At 45.7% G+C, this 16,255-nt stretch overlaps 1 long non-coding RNA gene across 2 annotated transcripts; it reads left to right on the top strand.

Annotated features, from left to right (window-relative positions):
• The first annotated feature begins 11,814 nt into the window (after positions 1–11,814).
• LOC139756997 (uncharacterized) lies at positions 11,815–15,250 on the top strand. 2 transcript variants are annotated; one of them, XR_011714480.1, is made up of 3 exons: positions 11,815–11,938; positions 12,810–12,894; positions 13,098–15,250. It is a non-coding gene; the product is annotated as an uncharacterized lncRNA (long non-coding RNA). The 2 variants fall into 2 exon arrangements; XR_011714481.1 differs by having other exon boundaries at positions 11,816–11,938; positions 13,101–15,250.
• Positions 15,251–16,255: the final 1,005 nt, after the last annotated feature.

The raw sequence follows: 16,255 nt of genomic DNA, 5'->3' as shown, positions 1-16,255 counted from the left end.
ACTTCCAGAAGTGATAGCTTATTTAGAATAATGAAAAATTCAATATGCAGTTTCCACTAACATTTCATGAAATACGTGACACTAAATTCTGAGGATGACAAAGTAGTCATAGAAATACTTTTCCTTTGTTTTCCTCAAACACTGTGGTCCTCAAACACTGTGGTCCTCAAACACCGTGGTCCTCAAACACCGTGGTCCTCAAACACTGTGGTCCTCAAACACTGTGGTCCTCAAACACTGTGGTCCTCAAACACCGTGGTCCTCAAACACTGTGGTCCTCAAACACCGTGGTCCTCAAACACTGTGGTCCTCAAACACTGTGGTCCTCAAACACTGTCGTCCTTAAACACTGTGGTCCTCAAACACCGTGGTCCTCAAACACCTGTGGTCCTCAAACACCGTGGTCCTCAAACACTGTCGTCCTTAAACACTGTGGTCCTCAAACACCGTGGTCCTCAAACACTGTGGTCCTCAAACACCGTGGTCCTCAAACACTGTCGTCCTTAAACACTGTGGTCCTCAAACACCGTGGTCCTCAAACACCGTGGTCCTCAAACACTGTGGTCTTCAAACACTGTGGTCCTCAAACACTGTGGTCCTCAAACACTGTGGTCCTCAAACACCGTGGTCCTCAAACACCGTGGTCTTCAAACACTGTGGTCCTCAAACACTGTGGTCCTCAAACACCGTGGTCCTCAAACACCGTGGTCCTCAAACACCGTGGTCCTCAAACACTGTGGTCTTCAAACACTGTGGTCCTCAAACACTGTGGTCCTCAAACACCGTGGTCCTCAAACACTGTGGTCCTCAAACACCGTGGTCCTCAAACACCGTGGTCCTCAAACACTGTGGTCTCAAACACCGTGGTCCTCAAACACTGTGGTCCTCAAACACCGTGGTCCTCAAACACCGTGGTCCTCAAACACTGTGGTCCTTCAAACACCGTGGTCCCTCAACACCGTGGTCCTCAAACACCGTGGTCCTCAAACACTGTGGTCTCAAACACCGTGGTCCTCAAACACTGTGGTCCTCAAAACACCGTGGTCCTCAAACACCGTGGTCCTCAAACACTGTGGTCCTCAAACACTGTGGTCCTCAAACACCTGTGGTCCTCAAACACCGTGGTCCTCAAACACTGTGGTCCTCAAACACCGTGGTCCTCAAACACTGTGGTCCTCAAACACCGTGGTCCTCAAACACTGTGGTCCTCAAACACTGTGGTCCTCAAACACCGTGGTCCTCAAACACCGTGGTCCTCAAACACTGTGGTCCTCAAACACCTGTGGTCTCAAACACGTGGTCCTCAAACACCGTGGTCCTCAAACACCTGTGGTCCTCAAACACCGTGGTCCTCAAACACTGTGGTCCTCAAACACCGTGGTCCTCAAACACTGTGGTCCTCAAACACTGTGGTCCTCAAACACTGTGGTCCTCAAACACCGTGGTCCTCAAACACTGTCGTCCTTAAACACTGTGGTCCTCAAACACCGTGGTCCTCAAACACCGTGGTCCTCAAACACCTGTGGTCCTCAAACACTGTGGTCCTCAAACACCGTGGTCCTCAAACACTGTGGTCCTCAAACACCGTGGTCCTCAAACACTGTGGTCCTCAAACACTGTGGTCCTCAAACACCGTGGTCCTCAAACACTGTGGTCCTCAAACACCGTGGTCCTCAAACACCTGTGGTCTTCAAACACCTGTGGTCCTCAAACACCGTGGTCCTCAAACACTGTGGTCTTCAAACACCGTAGTCTTCAGCACTCCAGCTCTGAGCTTATGTATAACCTTAGCTCCAACTAACCCGTCTCTTCCACTGCCAAACCCAACAACCTTGCTTTCAGTCACATACACCATCAACTCTCTTCTTTCCCACATTCCACCAAACTCAGATACCAGCTTCTGCAGTTTCTCATTCGAGTCTGCCACCAGCACCGTATCATCAGCAAACGTCTGACTCACCTCCGAGCCATCCCCATCACCCAGCAGACTGCACACCTGATCCTCTCTCCATGTCCACTCTCCTACCCATCATCTCATATTCAATTAATCCTCCTCATATCACGTATTGTCCTCAAAGTTCTCATTTCAACAGATCCACCCTCTTCCGTATTTCTTTATCTAATGCGCATGTTCCCATATTTCAAATTATCTTTCATTCTGTTCTTCCGCTTCTTGCTCGTTTTCCTCTATCTCCCTGTTTCCTCCACTTCTGACACAATGTATTCTTGGTCAATCTTTCCTCACTCATCCTCACTATATGTCCAGACCATTTTAGCACATCCTCTTCAACTTTCTCATGCATACACTTCTTATCACCATGCCTCTCTCTTACCCATCGCCTTATTCGATTGACACCCCTCACACCACATATTCTCCTTAACCATTTCATTTGCAACACATCCAACCTCTTCCTTATTACTTTATCTATGGCCCACACGTCACATTCATGTCACACCGTCGGGGTTACTATACTATCAAACAAAGCCCATCTCTGCCCTCACAGACAATGACATCTCACCCCTCCCATGGCTCACTTCAGCTCCCGTGGTTCCCTGTGCTGCCATATCCCAACAATCAAAAACACTTCGCTCCTTCAAGGTTCTCTCCATTCAAGCTCTCACGGCAGCTAGCTTACCTCCCTCCATTGCTAAACTAGATAATCTTGCTTTAATTTACACTAACTCGTAACTTCCTCCCCTCATACATTTTCCTGAACACACCAGCTTGTACAGTTTCTCACTCGAAACCGTCCCTACACCCGTGCCAACAACATACCGTGACTCCTTCACCAACTAGGCTCGCGCAACCCCGAACAGCCCGTAGACCTGTCCCTCTCTCCAAGACCCTCGTATTCACAACCCTCACCACCCCATCAACGAGCAGCTTAAACAGCCATGGTAACATCACACACCCCTGCAACAGACTCACCTTCATCTGGTGACACACATTCCTCTCCTTGTACTTGCACATGCAATTTACTCTTACTCAGAACTCCTCATTGCTTCAGGTAGCTTTCTTCCCCCATAGTGTATTCGTAACACCTTCCACAAAGCATCTCATTCAGCCATCTCACACTCTTTCTCCAGATCCATAAATGATACATACAAACCCTTTCGAAGTAAACACCTGATCCACACTTTCTCTACCACTCCTAAAACCACATTGTTCTTCCCCATCCTGACGCTCTGTGCGTAGCGTACCCTTTCCGTCACCGCTCTCCTATACAACTTATCAGGTACACTCAACAAACTTATACCTTTGTATTCTGCTCAGTAACTTTCGTCTCCCTTGTTTTACACACTGGAATTATAAAGACATTCTGTTGATCCTTAGGCACATCACCTACATACAAAATCCTGACTAACCGATCGACAACACTACAACTCCTTTTCTTGAGAAATTCAACTGCAATCCTATTCACTCCACCCACTTTAGCACACTTCATTTTCCGCAAGGCATTCACCACCTCTTTTCCTTTCACTGAACCACCTGCCATAACTTCGTGTAAATTATCTAAGCAGTTACTATCCTAACACTCCATAGTTCATGAGTTAATTACTTGCTCCACATTATCAAGGAAGGAAGAGAAGGCCTCAGCTCCATCAGGATCGCCCCAGTTGGATCCTAACCAATTGCATACCTCACGTTTCAAACACTGCACATCTGACCCCCTACCATCCATCACATTCACCAGTCCTTCAAAATCCTCTCTCCAACACCTCTTAACCTTTCCTTTGCTTGTAGTACCATGTGCCTATCTGTTTCCTTAACTGATGCTCCCATTTGTTCTCTTGTAGTCCACACAATATTCATCTCTTTCCAAGTCAATTTCATACTCTGTGTGCATGTGTGTGTGAGAGAGAGAGAGAGAGAGAGAGAGAGAGAGAGAGAGAGAGAGAGAGAGAGAGAGAGAGAGAGAGAGAGAGAGAGAGAGAGAGAGAGAGAGCACGCGCCCGTACATACAGCTTCTTAGCCTGATTCTGGTTCTGCAACAGGATCATTCGATGTCGTGTTCCTCAGTCATTTAGATTCATATTGAAAAAACTCATCATTTGAGTATTCAGCATTCGGGTAGCTTAGTACACACACAGTCCTCGGGTCCTGCATTCTGCTGGAGGCTTCTCAGTGCTCCTCTCCCATGCGAATATTCGTCTCAGAATTGTCACAAAACCTCAACATTCTGTATTGCCAACACCTGACACTGGTAGGAAGACTCAAATCCACTTGCATCTTCTGTTGCTCTCGTCTCTGCTGTTGATAGGACCCTGCGAATCAGCGTTGGTCTCGCCATGAGCTACCATTGGTACAGCTGCCCACAAGGTTACGCTCTTTACGTACGTGCGTCAGAGAGTGAGGAGTATGGGGTGGTGGTAGTGGTGGTGGTGGTGGTGTGTGTGTGTGTGTGTGTGTCAGCGTCTTAACTCTGCAAGTCATATATGCGTTTGTGTATGAATCTCCTCCAGCTGATTGTATGGTTCAAGGGCCTATCTCTTTGTGTGTGAGGCCTTGATTGCGCGGAATATGAAGGTCTTGGATAGGTAGAGTGTAAGGGTTGGCTATATGAAGTGTGAAGGCCAAGGTTGGGTGGAGTGTGAGGGCCAAGGCTGGGTGGACTATGAGGGCTAAGTCTAGGTGGATTGTGAGATCCAAGGCTGGATAGCGTGTGAGGGCCAAAGTTGGGTGGAATGTGAAGGCCAAGGCTGGGTGGAGTGTGAGGGCCTCGGATCTATCTAGAGGAGTGTTCCCTGAGTGTGAGAGGGTCGCGTCTGGGTGTGAAAGCCCTTACAGATATAGAAATCTCTGGGCTGTCAGATTTTCTGTGTCCCTGCATTCTTGAATATAGTACTCACCGATACACAAACCTCTGAACTGTCATGTTCTTTGTCCTAACATCATCCTTGTAACTCTATAGCACTTTATGCTGCATGAAGTTATTGTGTACACGGGTCTATACTACTTCATATTGCATTAAACTCTGTCATTATACAAAACATCTATAGCACCTCGTGCTGTATGGTACTACATTACTAGATATACAATACTTTATCATAAATGTTATTGTCCGATGAGGATCATAGATGAGGATCAAAGGCGTGCAAGGAATAGAGTGAATTGGAACGATGTGGTATATCGGGGTCGACGTGCTGTCAATGGATTGAACCAGGGCATGTGAAGCCTCTGGGGTAAACCATGGAAAGTTCTGTAGGGCCAGGATGTGGAAAGGGAGCTGTGGTTTCGGTGCATTATTACATGACAGCTAGAGACTGAGTGTGAACGAATGTGGCCTTTGTTGTCTTTTCCTAGCGCTACCTCACACACATGAGGGTGGAGGGGGTTGTTATTTCATGTGTGGCGAGGTGGCGATGGGAATGAATAAAGGCAGACAGTATGAATTATGCACATGTGTATATATGCATATGTCTGTGTGTGTGTATACATGTATACGTTGAGAAGTACAGGTATGCATATTTGCGTGTGTGGACGTGTACGTATATACATGTGTATGTGGGTGGGTTGGGTCATTCTTTTGTCTGTTTGCTTGCGCTACCTCGCTAACGCGGGAGACAGCGACAAAACAATATATATATATATATATATATATATATATATATATATATATATATATATATATATATATATAATATATATATATATATATATATATATATATATATATATATATATATATATATATATATATATATATATGTGTGTGTGTGTGTGTGTGTGTGTGTGTGTGAGAAAGGTGGGAAGTGGGCAGATTAAAAGAGGTAGTGAGTGGTGGGATGAAGAAGTAACATTGTTAAGGAAAGAGAAGAGAGAGGTGTTTGGACGATTTTTGCAGGAAAGTACAGCAAATGACTGGGAGATATATAAAAGAAAGAGGCAGGAGGTCAAGAGGAAAGTGAAAGAGGTGAAAAAGAGGGCAAATGAGAGTTGGGGTGAGAGAGTATCACTTAATTTCAGGGAGAATAAAAAGATGTTTTGGCAGGAGGTAGATATAGTGCGTAAGACAAGAGAACAAATGGGAACATCGGTGAAGGGGGATAATGGGGAGGTGATAACAAGTAGTGATGAGGTGAGGAGATGGAGTGAGTACTTTGTAGGTTTTTTAAATGTGTTTGATGATAGAGTGGCAGATATAGGGTGTTTTGGTCGATGTGGTGTGCGAAGTGAGAGGGTCAGAGGGAATGGTTTGGTAAACAGAGAAGTGGTAGTGAAAGATGAATGTGGAAGATGAATACCGGCAAGGCGGCGGGTTTGGATGGTATTACAGAGGAATTTGTAAAAAAAAAAAAATAGGGGGTGACTGCGTTGTTGATTGGTTGGTAAGGATATTCACTGTATGTATAGATAATGGTGAAGCGCCTGAGGATTGGCGGAATGCATGCATAGTGCTATTGTACAAAGGCTTAGGGAATAAAGGCGAGTGTTCAAATTACAGAGGTATAATTTTGATGAGCAGTCCTGAGAAATTATATGGGAGTGTATTGATTGAGAGGGTAAAGGCATTTACAGAGCATCAGGTTGGGGAAGAGTAGTGTGGTTTCAGAAGTGGTAGAGGATGTGTGGATCAGGTGTTTGCTTTGAAGAATGTATGAGAGAAATACTTAGAAAAACAAGTGAATTTGCTTGTAGCATTTATGGATCTGGATCTGGAGAAGACGTATGACAGAACTGATAGAGATGCTTTGTGGAAGGTAAAAGAGTATATGGTGTGGGAGGTAATTTGCAAGAAGCAGTGAAAAGTTTTTATCGAGGATGTAAGGCATGTGTACGAGTAGGAAGAGAGGAAAGTGATTGGTTCTCAGTGAATGTCGGTTTGCGGCAGGGGTGTGTGATGTCTCCATGGTTGTTTAATTTGTTTATGGATGGGGTTGTTAGGGAGGTGAATGCAAGAATTTTGGAAAGAGGGGCAAGTATGCAGTCTTTTGTGAATGAGAGAGCTTGGGAAGTGAGTCAGTTGTTGTTCGCTGATGATACGGCGCTGGTGGCTGATTTGGATGAGAAACTGCAGAAATTGGAGACTAAGTTTGATAAAGTGTGTGACAAAAGAAAGCTGAGAGTAAATGTGAATAAGAGCAAGGTTATTAGGATCAGTAGGGTTGAGGGACAAGTTAATTGAGACGTAAGTTTTAATGGAGAAAAAGTGCAGGAAGTGAAGTGTTTTAGATATCTGGGAGTGGATTCATCAGTGGATGGAACCATGGAAGCAGAAGTGCGTTACATTGTCGGGGAGGGGGTGAAGGTTCTGGGAGCGTTGAAGAATGTGTGGCATGTTAAAACGTTATCTCGGAGAGCAATAATGGGTATGTTTGAAGAAATAGTGGATCCAACAATGTTTTAATGGTTGCGAGGCATGGGCTATAGATAGGGTTGTGCGGAGGAGGGTGGATGTGTACATATTCATACTTGTTGCCTTCATCCATATTCGTCGCCACCCCGCAACACATGAAATCCAGTTATGCTAGGAAAAGACAAAAAAGGCCACGTTTGTTCACACTCAGTCTCTGGTTGCCCCGTGTAATGCACCAAAACCACAGCTCCCTTTACACATCCAGGCCCCACAAAACTTTCCATGGTTTATCCCAGACGCTTCACATTTCTTAGTTCTCAGATAAACTCGTCTCACACCCGACCATCTGAAAACGAGTATGGCAAAAACTGAAGCGGACAGAACTAGTGGACCCCCTAACTTGGGGATTCCCAGGCGGGATATGTACCTTCGAAGGCTGCCGGTTTGACTGGCCAGCTATGTATATATATACAGAGGAGCGCACCTCGAAGCCCCACTCTGTCCTCAACCCTGACTACCATGAAGGTAAGTCGCTCTCCACTCATCTATGTTCATTGAGCTAGTAGAGCATACCATCATATGTAGATACGCTTCAGAGCAGACTCTTTACATAGTTTGCTTCAAGTCGCCGATTGGCATTATCTATGCATTTTTGGCTTCATGAACACCCTATGGGTATTTACCTTTGATAAATCGTTTGTATGCTTTCCTTATCTAGCCATACTCACCTCTGAGTTTCTGTCGTCTCCACGATTAGAAGCCATTTCGAAAATACCCAGATGTCTGGTGCTGTTGGACTGTCTTTGTGGGTATGTTATTACCTTAATCATCTGTATATTGTACACACGTGTAGAAATCTGTGCGTGGTTTGTGCAGACGGAAAAGGTGTAGATGATCGGAGGTGTGTGTCTGAGATGGAATCCTCCAGTGGGGCTGAAGAATGACTAAGAAACGGTTTGTTTTTTGTTGTTGTTTCTTTTTCCTTTTCTTTCCTTATGAAATAATGTGATGATGATCTGTCCCCGCAGCCTGCACTTGTGGTGACGCTGTGCTGCCTCCTAGCAGCCAGTACTGTTCACGCTGGAAAAACTAACCGTAACCAAGGTGCATCTGGATCGACGTTGTCTGATAAACGTTATCATGGTGACTATGGATACAATGACGGAGATGAACACCATGGCGGAGGTGGATACCATGGCGGAGGTGGACACCATGGCGGAGGTGGACACCATGGCGGAGGTGGACATCAAGGTGGAGTGGTGTCCTCGACCCCTCCGCCTGCCACATGTAGGTACTGGTGCAAGGTACCAGACACGAATCAAGTTTACTGTTGTGAGACGAACGTAAAGGCCCCGAGTGTTGTCGCAAAACATGATGGTGTTTGCCCACCTCGCCGGCCTGTATGTCCACTACGTGGAGGACCGGTCACATGTAGTAACGATGGTTCGTGTCACCCATCAGACAAGTGCTGCTTTGATGAATGTCTTGGAGAACATGTCTGCAAACGAGCGATTCTTTATCAAGCGTGAGTCATTCTCCATTTGCCTTGTTCATGTTTGTGCCAATGGCTTTGTGTACTATGAATAAAGAGGTTCCATTAATTGTTGTCTGCCTCTACTTTCCCCTCGTCGCCAGCTTGCGTGACAAGCTGTAGCTATAATGATAACGTCCTGCTGAAACAACATACAGTCACTGGAGTTCGACCGAACCAAAAGTCTGACACAACTTTGGAGTGTGTGTATAGGCTATGCCAAAGCCTCTGAGTCTGACCAGTTACTACTTATTCACCAAAAGGTCTTACTTTCACGGACTTTCATTATAACTCTGAAATTAAAATTTTTCAGCTTCTGTATTGTTGTCATAGCCCGCAAAGGTAAGAACCAGCTATATACGGAGGATCCTGTTGTGACATGTGAGGAGATTCTATTATCGAGATGTCGGGAAATGTCTTCTGTGGGTCGAGGAGACGAAGGGTTCCTTCTCTGTCAAGAATATTCAGGCATATCACATCTGTCCATCTGCAGCGGTCGTCTCAGTGGTCTGTGGCCATCAGAAATACTCTTAGCTTGTGTATTTTCACGTATAACAGATATTCATGTAACGCCTGGCCTCAGGGGTGGTTGTAACACCTGGCATCAAACGAAGTTCTTACACCAAGCCTTAAGGACAGTTGTAACACCTAGTCTCAAGGGGAGTTGTTACACTTAGCCTCAACAGTAGTTTCAACACCTACCCTCAAGAGCAGTTGTAACCCCTTGCCCCAAGGGCAGTTGTTAAACTTCGCCTCAACAGTTGTTATAACCCCTAGCCTCAAGGACAGTTGTAACACCTAGCCTCAAGGGCAATAGTTACACCTAGCCTCAACAGTGGTTGTAACACCTAGCATCAAAGGCAGTTGTTAAACCTAGCCTCAACAGTGGTTGTAACACCTAGCGTAACACCTAGCCTCAAAGGCAGTTGTTACACCTAGCCTCAACAGTGGTTGTAACACCTAGCACCATGGAGACATCACACAGACATCACACACCCCTGCCGCAAACCAACATTCACTGAGAGCCAGTCACTTTCCTCTCTTCCTACACGTACACATGCCTTACATCCTCGATAAAAACTTTTCACTGCTTCTAACAACTCCCCCCCCCACACACACACCATATATTCCTAATGCTTTCCAAAGAGCATCTCTATATACTCTATCATATCCCTTCTTCAGATCCATAAATGCTACATACGAATCCATTTGCTTTTCTAAGTATTTCTCACATATATTCTTCAAAGCAAACATGATCCACACATCCTCTACCACTTCTGAAACCACACTGCTCTTCCCCAATCTAATGCTCTGTACATGCCTTCACCCTCTCAATCAATACCCTCCCATATAATTTCCCTGGAATACTCAACAAACTTAACCCTGTAATTTGAGCACTCACCTTTATCCCCTTTGCCTTTGTACAGTGGTACTATGCATATATTCCGCCAATCCTCAGGCACCTCACCATGAGCCATACATACATTAGATATCCTTACCAACCGGTCAACAACACAGTCACCCCATTTTTTAATAAATTCCACTGCAATACCATCCAAACCCGCCGCCTTGCCGGCTTTCATCTTCCGCAAAGCTTTCAATACTTCTCTGTTTACCAAATCATTCCCCCTTTTGCTATTCTGCACTCAGTCTCTCCTAGTATTTCTTCACATAAGTATCCTTTCCAAGCTCACTTACTCAAGCCGCTCTTCTCCCCGACATTGTCTCCTCTTTTTCGAAAACCTCTACAAATCCTCACTCTCGCCTCCACAGGATAGTGATCAAACATCCTACCAGTTGCCCCTCTCAGCACATTTACATCCAAAAGGCTCTCTTCCACATGCTTGTCAATCAATACTTAATGTATCAGTGCCGACTGACCATCTCTCCTACTCACATACGTATACTTGTGCATATCTTTCCTTTTAAACCAGGTATTCCCAATCACCAGTTTTTTTTTCAGCACATATGTCCACAAACTCTTTACCATTTCCATTAACAACACTGAACACCCCATATACACCAATCATAACCTCATCTGCCACACTGCTTACCTTCGCATTCGAATCACCCATCACTAACACCCCGGTCCCGTGCACCAAAGCTGCTGACACACTCACTCAGCTGCTCCCAAAACACTTGCCTCTCATGATCTTTCTTCTCATGACCAGGTGCTTAAGCACCAATAATCCCTCATCTCTCTCCATCCAGTGTGCGTGTGTGTGTGTGTGTGTGTGTGTGTGTGTGTGTGTGTGTGTGTGTATACTCATATATATAAGTATATATACCATCTTACACAAGATACCCATTTCATCGACCGATCCCTGGGAGGCGACAGAGCAGCTGGGTTAGCAATATTTAGTCTATCATGTCAGGTCGGAGACATGAGCACAGTCTTTACCATCTGTACACATCTCAACGTCAACCTTTACTCCACGAAGATTCGGGCATGCACGTACATGTTTGTGTGTATATCTGTTCCCGTATGTACATTCATGCTTGTCCGCCCTCGTGCACATACTGTGGCCGTGTGTGGGAGGGAACGAGTGGGCATATTGTCTGTTATCACCTCTCACTCTCCGAGGCCAAGGTGTTCTGAATACAACCACCTTGAGTCTACTCAATCTGTTTTCCTGTGTATATCCATCTTCATATATGCAAGTGGACAGACACACACAAGCCGGTGGGAAGGTAAAGGGAGAGATTACAAAAGACGGAATTACAGGGAGAAAGATAATTCATAGAATTTATTTCCGTACGGAGAGTAAGGAAGCTGATGTCTTAACCTTCGAATGTGAGAGTGGAACTTCCCGTCCTCCTGTCATGTATACCAATGTGGGATTTTCTCCTCAAAGCTTTTTCGACTCTATAGAGATAACATTCGGTATATATGTGAAGATCTTACTCATGTAGGATACGATACTTAACTAAAGCAGTTAAGTGTTAGGGCGACCGTTCCTTTCGGTGCTAAGGTTAAGGACACTAGAACTCTGCGAATAATCCCACAGGTGGCACCTCGTCCCAGCATGGCTCTGACCTACCTATATATATACACCAACGTCTGGCCCGTCCTGCACCTAACCCGTACCACCATCAACGAGGGAAAATGGTAAGAAAACCTCTCCCTTTTACATCACTTTAACCCGATCTTATTTACTCCTATCCTGTTCCCGATGGCCAGCTCCCTCACCCAGGGATACTATACAACTCCACTAATGACGCATCTCATCGTCGAAGCATCGGAACCTATTCGCCATGACGTTCCTTGACCACTCATGATGTCGTACCACACTGATACCACGGTACCTCACTGCTCCATCTACGGTACCTCACTCCTGACACCACTTGATCTGACCATCGGTACTACGATACCTAACCACTAATACTTTATTACGGTGGCCAATACGATGTCTCACTCACCCAGTCTCCTGTACACTGACTGGTAGGGTGATGTGCCGGTGATATAGTGATCCCTCAGGCTGTGGGATGATATGGGTGATAGATCTTCTTTTGTTTTTCAATTTTACTGATCCATTTTGGCGAGAAGTCATAAATGGCTGAAGGTGTGTTTTTTATTCTTTTATTTTTCCCGTTACACTTATTACCAGGTGTGTTGGCTCACTACACATCAGGTTTATAACTCAAAAACTGTGAAGGAAAAAATGTATTTCATTTCTCAGTTAGGAACATTTTTTTGTTTGTTTTTTGTAGTGTGTCCATGTCTGTTCTTACTACCCCTCGCTGTTGGCAATGACCGTATGAGTCCTGCCTCTCTCTCTCTCTCTCTCTCTCTCTCTCTCTCTCTCTCTCTCTCTCTCTCTCTCTCTCTCTCTCTCTCTCTCTCTCTCTCTCTCTCTCTCTCTCTCTCTCTCTCTCTCTCTCTCTCTCTCTCTCTCTCTCTCTCTCTCATCACAGATGCTTAGACAAGAGCGGAAACTTCAGCCAAGTATGTTAACATTGTCTCTTGTCTTACGCTTCAGTTTCGTGTTACCGTGGCAGCCGTCGCTGTGATGGTGCTGTCTGTGCTCTCCCTCACCGCCTCCTTACCGCAGTTCGGCCACCCAGGTTAGTTCACCCTCAATAGATATATTTCTCTCGCTTTACAAACATTTGAAACAGCATTACATCTGCCGGTGCATTAGGTTAGTAAAATGTCACATCACTCGGCTTTCGCTCGATTCCAGCTGTATATAGGCTACTAGTTCTCCCTGGAGTCATGACGTCCCCATATAACTTGACCAGTTTTGTTTTTTTCTTTTCTTTTTCAGCAGCATTTGTGGGAGGACGACCATGCAAATATTTTAGCCAAGTTCGCAACGGAGACTGGGTATGCTCGGAGACACCAGACCAGACATACCCAGGGTTATATCCCTCGCAACTTCATTCTCATATCCAAGCTCCTCTGCTTCAACCCCTGCCTCCACCTCATCTACCCCACATACCTCATTCACCATTTTTTTAAGCGGAGCTGATAGACATTATGATCACTCGTTCATCCGTGTGTGAGCTGCATGTGAGACGTAGTACCTATAAGTTCTGATTTTTTGCCATTAATTTATTTACAGTTGTTCCGAAGGTCTGAGTGGACCAAAGTTTTGATTAACATTTCCTCCGAGATTTCTGGTTATCTCTCGTATAGCCCTGAGGTGCTATCTTGGAGATCTGAGTACACTGATAGTCATTCAGCACTTGTCCTTGGGGTATAAGTGAACACGTATTCTAACAACAGCCTTATGGTCGTCATGGTACAATGGTAGTTTCAAGAAAGTTAAATGGAAGGTTGATGTCAACTCAGCAAGCTGAGAATGACTTTGGCTTTCCTGTGTCCTTGAGCAGTACGACCCTTGAGCACGACGGTACGACCCTTGAGCACGACGGTACGACCCTTTGAAGGCGACGGTACGACCCTTGAGCACGACGGTACGACCCTTTGAAGGCGACGGTACGACCCTTGAGCACGACGGTACGACCCTTTGAAGGCGACGGGACGACCCTTGAGCACGACGAATAAAGCTCTCGAGCAGGACTGTTTGATGGCACGCCACCATAACCCAAGCTCGTACCGTTGTGCTCGATGGTCATGCCGTCGTACTCAGCCGGTCGTCCTCAAGCGTCGTGCCATCGTCCTGAGATAAGATACACCTTAACATAGCGTTGGTTTTCACTCCTTCTTTGTAGCGTGTGCTGGAGCAGGCAACTGGATGCCCTACACATGATCCTTATGCTCAGATTCATCAAAATGTGACCAAAATACACTTTATGTAAGACTTGTCCCACTGAGAATGCAAATATGGGTTCCATCGAGGCTCTTTGTGAAAATGGAAAATATCAGAAACTCACAGATCAGTGTAGTGAGACTTGAAAGGCATGCAGATAATTCACGGGGAAAACCTGCAAACTGTCGATGCAAGTAAGAAGAAACTCCTGTACAGACCTCCCAAACAGACTCTGAATACGTCCACAACCTTCTGACATTTGGTGCATAATACGTACACAAGTTCCAAAGTGCCTCTACATACACAACCTCCGAAAAGATTAAGAATGAAGGAATCACAAACTTGTCTACAAAAGTCATGTGAAGTTTGGAACGAGAAGCCTTTGTACCAAGTTTGATCTAAATCAACTTGAAGTGTATAGGAACAGCGGACCATAACCCAGTTCTGATGGATAATGTTGACCTGTGTAAAGCCTTTAAACAGTCAAAGAAAGACATCTTGATATCATTTCTCGTAACATGAATGATCTTTGCCAAGTGGCCTATCAGATAAATCCCATCTTTTCAACTTAGAGTAGGAAACATGTCAAAAAAAGGACTTCTCTTTAGCCTCTGACGTCTTTGATATTATCATTTAGAGATCCAAAGGAATTGTCCACCTGTGTGCACATGTATTTGTCTGCCCTGGGCCGACACAGACACTTGCTTGGGTAAAGTAAGATTAAAAGAAAAAAACAAATGTTGACATCCTTTCATGAACACTGAACCAGTGTACAGTTATCATGGAGGTAGAAGACCTGTAGTACAGCGTACAAGCACCAGATGGCCTGTGAAATATATGGTAACCTCAGGCCACATGTGTCTTTTATTACCCTTTGTGAGTGAACACCATAAAGGTGGTTGTTAGGGCTTTTGATCTATCCGCTGCCACGGTCACTAAGGTCGTCAACACTCAAGCTACGTCCACCAACTGGAATATCTTCAACGCCTTCTTCAGGTGTTAAGAATATTCTAAGACCATATACATTCTCACTATGCAAGTGATCCTTGTGGCCAGTAACCATATGAACATTTCCAGTTATAGTCAATGTGTCTTTCCACCACGGGCCATCCTGATTGAATAAAAATATGAAGAAACCGCAGCCTAAAATGTGTTGTTGATAGGCTTCAAATGTATATGATCCTTGACGCATTTAAATAAAGACTTTAATAAGAATGAAATGGGATTCTTTTTTTCCTTTTCTGGTAAGCAAGTTATGGACCGATCCCCAGAAATCTTGAGCAGCTGCTGAAGATACTGAAGGATAGTGCACCGTACTGAAGGTATGCTGAAGGAAAGTGCACCCTACTGAAGGTATGCTGAAGGATAGTGCACCGTACTGAAGAAACAGTGTATTATACTGAAGATGCTGATGGAAAGTGCACCATACTAAAGGTACAGTGTATTATACTGAAGATACTGAATGATAGTGAAATGTACTGAAGGTACTGTACTGAAGATACTGAAGGTGCGGAAGTACACACTCCAGTGCCAGTGTCCACCAGACGGGGACCACGCACGGAAGTACACACTCCAGTGCCAGTGTCCACCAGACGGGGACCACGCACGGAAGTACACACTCCAGTGCCAGTGTCCCACCAGACGGGGACGACGCACGGAAGTACACACTCCAGTGCCAGTGTCCACCAGACGGGGACCACGCACGGAAGTACACACTCCAGTGCCAGTGTCCACCAGACGGGGACCACGCACGGAAGTACACACTTCAGTGCCAGTGTCCACCAGACGGGTCTTTCCAGACTTCTATGGTCCAGCGTTGCTCTGTATGTGTGAGGGATCGTAATGACGACACCACACAGCTCAGCGGAGGGCATGGTCTCCATGCTGGCCGCATGAGGCGTACCCAAGCGTGGAGATCAAAAACCTCCTCCACCTTTTCCTCCTCTCCTGGCGGGCAGGCCAGTGGCAGGTCGAGGGTAGCGCAGCGCAGCGAGCAGGCCAGGGGCAGGTCGAGGTTAATGCAGCACAGCGAGCAGGCCAGGGGCAGGTCGAGGGTAGCGCAGCACAGCGAGCAGGCCAGGGGCAGGTCGAGGCTGGCGCAGCACAGAGGGCAGATCGAGGGTAGTGCAGCACAGAGAGGACACGTGCTGTGATCGATATCAATAAAGAAAACGCCTGAGAAAAAGCGGCCCTGGCCAGCGTGCACAGAC

The sequence above is a fragment of the Panulirus ornatus genome, chromosome 24 (genome assembly GCF_036320965.1).
Source record: "Panulirus ornatus isolate Po-2019 chromosome 24, ASM3632096v1, whole genome shotgun sequence".
NCBI lineage: Eukaryota > Metazoa > Arthropoda > Malacostraca > Decapoda > Palinuridae > Panulirus > Panulirus ornatus.
Note: the sequence above shows the minus strand (reverse complement) of the source record. Positions and strands in the feature narration are given on the sequence as shown.